Here is a 6,581-nt window from a genome sequence, read left to right on the forward strand (position 1 = left end):
TCCCGACATTATCCAGGCACAAGTCTCAGATATGGCATTCCAGATGCATACAGTGTGCTTATAAGTCGTTGGATTAGGCCGCATACAGTGTGACTTTCCAAATCAATAAGCGTACATCTGAAAAACAGTTCTCAGTGTATGGGCGTTCCCACTTTACATTTGGCGCTAAGGCCCAAACAATATCACATCTGCTCTCCTGTAGCAGACAATCTCTTTAAGTTAATATATTCTTTAAATCCATGTTCTCTGCTCTTCTGTGGCAGAAATTCCTTTTCTTAAAAAAACCGAGCTCAAAACAACACTTAAAATAAAATCTCTCCTTACAAAATTGGATTTAAAACATTATGTTTTTCTTAATAAATCGAGTTTAAAAATAGAATACACCTTTTCTCAACTAAATAAATCTCAAATAATTTAATTTTCCAAAACCAAATCTTTTAAAATAACTTTTCAAATAAAACCTCGGATTTTATAAAATTTCGGCTGCATTTCTCTAAAATTCGGACTATGCCACCTTTCTTGGGTTCCTACCAAATCATTTTCAATTCTCCAAAAATCATTGTTAAATCCAACAAACCATATCCATTATCAAAGCATTTATAAATCTAAAAGCTAATTAGTTTTAATATCAAATTATTTTCAACTCTCCATTTGTTACCAATAAATCAATCAACGCTTTCTCAAACTCTTTCCAACAGTTCTAAATCCAAATCATTCCTTACTTTAGAAATATAAATCAAACTTTTTAATATAAAACTATTTTTTGATATGTGTAAATATGTAAATCTATTCTTTTCTCAAGATAGAAATATTTCTCAAAATAAGCTTATAAGTTGGATTTTCAAATCAAAATCACTTTTTGTATATCTTTATAAAAACTTGGACAGGACCTTCCTTAATATTCAAATTTACCACCTTTACAGGATCCTTCATTCTCTCAACAATTCCCAAATTATTACAACAGTACTTATTATTATCAAACAAATCTCAAATTATCAATCAAACTAAGAAATTAACATATGACTAGAAATTTGAGCAACATTCATAGTCTCAATCCAAACTTAATTCATAGCTCAGTTTAACAAACAACACCAATTAAACACCATTCACAACCACAATTCAACAAATTTACATCAATTAATAATACTTGATTCTCGTAAATTATTTTCAATTATTTAATAAGTTTTTTAGGCATTTTTAAATTAAAACTTTTAACTTTAAAAACAAACTCTCTATATTCGTACGAAATCAAAATCAATAAAAACAGAGAAACTTTTTTACTGAGCTGCTGAAGAAAAAAAGGTCAAAAATTATCTGTGCTTTCTAAAATTTTAATTAACCGAACTCAAAAAGAAAGAGAGTTACGTTACCGTCAATTTCTATCGGATAAAAATAATACTAACATGTAAAATAGAAAAATACAAATACTTTTATTAGATTAAATTTTTTATTAAAATTACAGATGGTAAGAAATCGAAACTGAAAAATAACGGTTTCATGGTTCCGTTCTCTTCTCTCTCACGGTGTTTCTCTCTTTTTTTACCATCTTCCTTTCGGTGGAAAATGAATGGATAAGGAGTAAGCTATATATATATATATATACATGACACGTTTAATTTTCTTTTCCTTGATTCCCTAATGGCTTCGGCCAATTTATATGGAACTAAGGAACTTTACTTAATAATAATAATAGCATATGATATGGCTTTTTCCGCCAAATGAATGTAATGATACATATAATAAATGAAAAATTATTCATGTACCAGTCGAAAAGAGAGGAACATGGTATGGTAGGTATAAACAAATTGTCGAGTTTACTGTTGTCGTATAGTAAAGTACGAAATGTTAAAGAAATTCTCGAGTTTAATAATGAATTAACGTAAATGACCAACTTGAGAACAAGGATCGATGGCTAGTTAATTTTTGAAGTACATAAAAATAAAAGCAACTTTCAAATATTTTATTTATCAAAAATATCCTTTATTATAATTAATAACTATAATTTATATTTTTAATTCTATTTTTCTCTCCAAATCTTTAATTTCTTTCTAAATCTTAATTTTTTTTTCTAAATTCTAAACCTCATATCCTAATTCCCTTCACATTTACATTTATATATTTCTTTAATATTTTCTACACATATTCTCATTTTAATTTAGAACAAAACACATTTTAAGATTGTTTTTTACTAATTTCACACCTTTTGATTTATAGATATATCATCTTCATTCTATTCATTTCAAATTAAACACTGGTATTTAAAAAAATAGAGTTCTATTGATATTTTATTAGTACCACTCTCTAATTCTCATTATTCCGTTAGATGGACTCTTTAAGCCACCATACCTTGTTGTATTTGATTATTAATTTTAGTTACACATTCAATTAATCATATAAGATATACACACAAGTTAATTTAAATTTGACTTACAAGAATTAACGTGAAACTTTAAAAGTATTGATTAATTTAAAATAATTTTAAAGTTTTATTTTTTTAATTATTTATTTGTGGTTAATTGCAAATTTATTTTTTAATTTTTTGTTTTCTATTTTTACCAAATTACGTTGCTTTTATAATTTTAATTTTTTTTGAATTTCTTTGTTTGATTAGTATTTATTAGTATTCTAATAAGTTTGATTTTTATGACACTGATTTTATTGATTAATTAATTCTTACTGTTATGTTTTGTATTATTAAAAATACTAGTAAACATTACATATAATTTTGATATTGTTTTATTTTATAATTACACAAAATAACATGCCTCCAAAACTAATTTTTAAATTAGCTAATGAAAAAATTCAACTGAAATGTAAATGACTAAAAAAGTTAGATGAAATTATTATACTATCAAAGTTTTTCTTATTTTATGTGAGGAGAAAATTATTGCTGAAAATATGTCTGATACACACTTTAATAGAGAAGATTTGAAAAACATACTAACTAACTTCAAGAATATTACATGTGGTTCAAGAATATTATTGTTATATGAAAATTAATTGAATAATTATTAATTATTAGAATAAAATTCTACATTCAAGCAAAATCTCTAATTAAGTTATTATAACTGTTTTTCAAATCATGCGTTTTTTCTTTCTCCGTTTTCTTCTCCTTCTCCTTTTCCATTTCTTTCTTCTCTTCCTCTTCCTCCTCCTCCTCCTCCTTCTTTTTCTTCTTCTTTCGTTATCATCATTACCAACAACACTAACATTTTGCTAACATCTTTATTGGTTCTGATTTTCTCTGGTACCATCGTTAAATAATATTGGTTAATTTTTTAGTTTATTTTGGTTCATTTGTGTGCTAATTGAGGTTCACTTGATGCTGCTAATAAGTATTGACATAATTTTTTTATTCCTTAAGTAATTTTAGTTCATTAATTAGTTTAATTAAGGTTTATTTGGATCCAGAAATGAATTCGATGTATTTTTGTTGATGATTGAGTCTTTTTGACTGCTTGTTCAAATCTAAACTAATTTCGATTCATTTGTGTGCTAATTGAGATTCACTTGATGCTACTGAGTATTGACCAAATTTTTATTCCTTAAGTAATTTCGGTTTATTTTTTTAGTTTATTTAAAGTTCATTTGGATCCAGAAATGAATTCGATGTGTTTTTATTGATCATTGAGTCTTTTTAATTGTTTGTTCAAAACTGAAGTAAATGAATCGAATGGAGTGGAATCTAATGCAATTGAATAAAGTGATAATGAATAATTTCATTCTTCTTTGCTAAAAAATTGATCAATACTTATCAGCAGTATCAAGTGAACCTCAATTAACACACAAATGAACCGAAATTAGTTTAAATTTGATATATATGTATTCTCATTGAAAAATTATATTTATTTTCATATTAAAAAAATATCTATTAAATTTTTTGTTAAAATATTTTCAAAATTTTACTAACCTATGCCATAAGGGCACTTTTAAAAACACCAACAAAAGGAAGGTTTGACAAAAAATTATAATTTTTTTTATATTTTTAATGTATTAAATATATTAAAAATATAAAAATATATGTTATTATTATTATTCTCTTAACATATTTTTTTAAAGTACAAGTTAGCTAACTTCTTTATATATATATATATATATATATATATATATATATATATATATATATATATTTGGGCAATTTACGTAAATAAAATGAATGAACAAAATCTTTACGCAAATACAACATCGGCAATTTCCAGACGCAAATACAACAAATGCAATTGTATGTAATCTACTACACCCTGCAGCGGAATTCAATTGCACGTAATCTGCTACAGGCTGTCGCGGATTACGTTGAGGGCTGCATTACTCATAAATCACTACACCCTGTAGCGGTTTATGACCAAATGGCATGTGTGCATAATCCGCTACGCCCTGTAGCGGATTATGAATATAGTGGGTGATTATATATACCGCTGTTAATAGTAACAACCCATGATGCAAAATGCACGAATTGATACAAAATGTAATCGTCATTTGCAATAAGTTGTACGGAAATAATAGCCACCAGGCATTAACAATAACACAAAATAAGTTAACTACATAACTCATACAGATATAACTGTCACAAGTCAATAACCCTAACAGAAAATAAATAAGTCATAATTCGTACAAGAAAAACGGTCGGAAATAAGACAATGGGCGCTACTGCTAGTCACCATCAACATCATGGTCGCCCCCAAATGGACCAAGTAGGTGCGAGCTTGTGCCACATCGAGTCAGACACCTAACCCTGGCCGTTCGCCGATCTCCTGGGGGAGCCTCCTGTAGCCCAACTCCAAATGCAGATGGTGGCGTCCCCCCATGCCGAACCAAGTGTCGTACGGGCTGCCTGCGGGCTCATTCAGGTCGACCGGGAGCTGTGTCTCAGGAACCTGGGACGGCACATCCGCTGGCTGTGACCTATACTCTGGAGGGTCGGATGGGCCGCCTGAAATTGGGCTCTGGTACTGATGAACGTCATCACCCCGTATAATCTCAACAAAATCTGCATAGAACTGGGGTTCAGCCAACTGATCGTCCAAATCCATGGTGAAGGAAGTGGTAACAAGATCAGCTAACATCTGCGTGCTACATTCATGTAGTACCTGAGAGCTAGATACGTGAGTAAAAGGTGTACCACCCATACTAGCCTCCGCGATGCCACCAACCTGAGTGTCAGTAGGGTGCCCACGGGACGATCCAGCCTCATCATAGCAAACACTCGCCGCTATAATCAAAGACCTTTCCTTACATGCTCATCGACCTCCTTCTCCCTCTCCCTTATGGACAAAAGATGTTGTTTCACAATTGATTTGGTTCATCCCCTCATGCTTCTTTAGGTCTCCTCGCTTCATTGGCTGCCAAACCAGTTTTTGACACCGCACTCCTCTCCAACAGCGCAACCTCAATGAAGAACAACGAAAGTTCCGCCACAAACTCCTTGTGCTTGGCCCCTGCTGTGAAGTTGGCAAGGTTCTTAATGCTTCGAATCTAAATAACAAAAGGGAGAGTGGCTTTTTTGTCCAATTTTTAAAATTGACCTTCCACTAATGCAGTACCTCTCCCTTTTGTCATTTAAATTCCAAGCATCAAGAACCTTGCCAACTTCACAAAGCTCATGAATGATAGGTGTGTATGAACTCAAACCGGGTACTCCATGATTCGACCTCTGCATATCTCTTAACATCTCAATAGCTCTATCAATCTCATTCACTGCATTGAAGTATCTTATTAAAGAATTATAAGTAACTCTATTAGGGACACATCCTTTCTTCTTCATGTCATCAAACAACTCCAATGCTCTCGCAATGCGATAGGTCTTGCAGCAACCATCTATTAAGGCATTGTAAGTCACAACATCAAGAACAAATCCCTTGAAGAGCATGATCCGGAAAAGGTGATTCGCTTCCCACAACCTCCTCCTTGTGGCCTTCTTGCACCCGGTTTGTATAGCGTGCCTACAATAAGAGCTTATCAAAATGGTATAAGTAAATGTATTCGGTGGGCACCGGAACCCCGGCAACTCCATCTGCTCAAGAAAGAACCTAGCCTTTCTGAAATTTCCAACCCTACAAAGCGCATTGATTAATGTATTGTAAGCATAAATGTCCGATCTGCAGTGAAACTGCCTCATCCTATAAAAAGCAAATAGTGCTTCACTAGCCAGCCCTACTTCTCCTTGGACTTTTATCAAACACGTAACGGTCTCTGTTGTCACAAGCTTGGAACACTGTTTTCTAGACATCTCTTTTAAGAAATCCCAAAGAGCAGTGAATCTATCTGCTCTGGCCAACACAATTGCCATCTTACTACACGTGACCTCAGTATGGTGGAACCCAAAGCGAGCCTCGACCCACCGGAAGAACTGGAGGGCTTTGTGAAGACCAAGGTTGACCCTGCCAGGGTCCCTGTGTGCAGCAGGGCCAAGCACAAAGAGGTTGTGGTGGAACTTTTGTTGTTTTTTTATTGAGGTTGTGCTATCGGAGAGGAGTGCGGTGCCGAAAACCGGTTTGGCAGCCAATGGAGCGAGCAGACCTAAAGAAGCATGAGGGGATTAACCGAATCACTTGTGAAACGACATCTTCTGTCCACGAGGGAAA

The 6,581-nt window shown here is 32.5% G+C and overlaps 1 pseudogene; it reads right to left on the bottom strand.

Moving 5' to 3' along the window:
* Positions 1–5,307: 5,307 nt before the first annotated feature.
* Positions 5,308–6,581, bottom strand: LOC112701019 (pentatricopeptide repeat-containing protein At1g77405-like; annotated as a pseudogene).

The sequence above is a fragment of the Arachis hypogaea genome, chromosome 7 (assembly GCF_003086295.3).
Source record: "Arachis hypogaea cultivar Tifrunner chromosome 7, arahy.Tifrunner.gnm2.J5K5, whole genome shotgun sequence".
Lineage (NCBI taxonomy): Eukaryota > Viridiplantae > Streptophyta > Magnoliopsida > Fabales > Fabaceae > Arachis > Arachis hypogaea.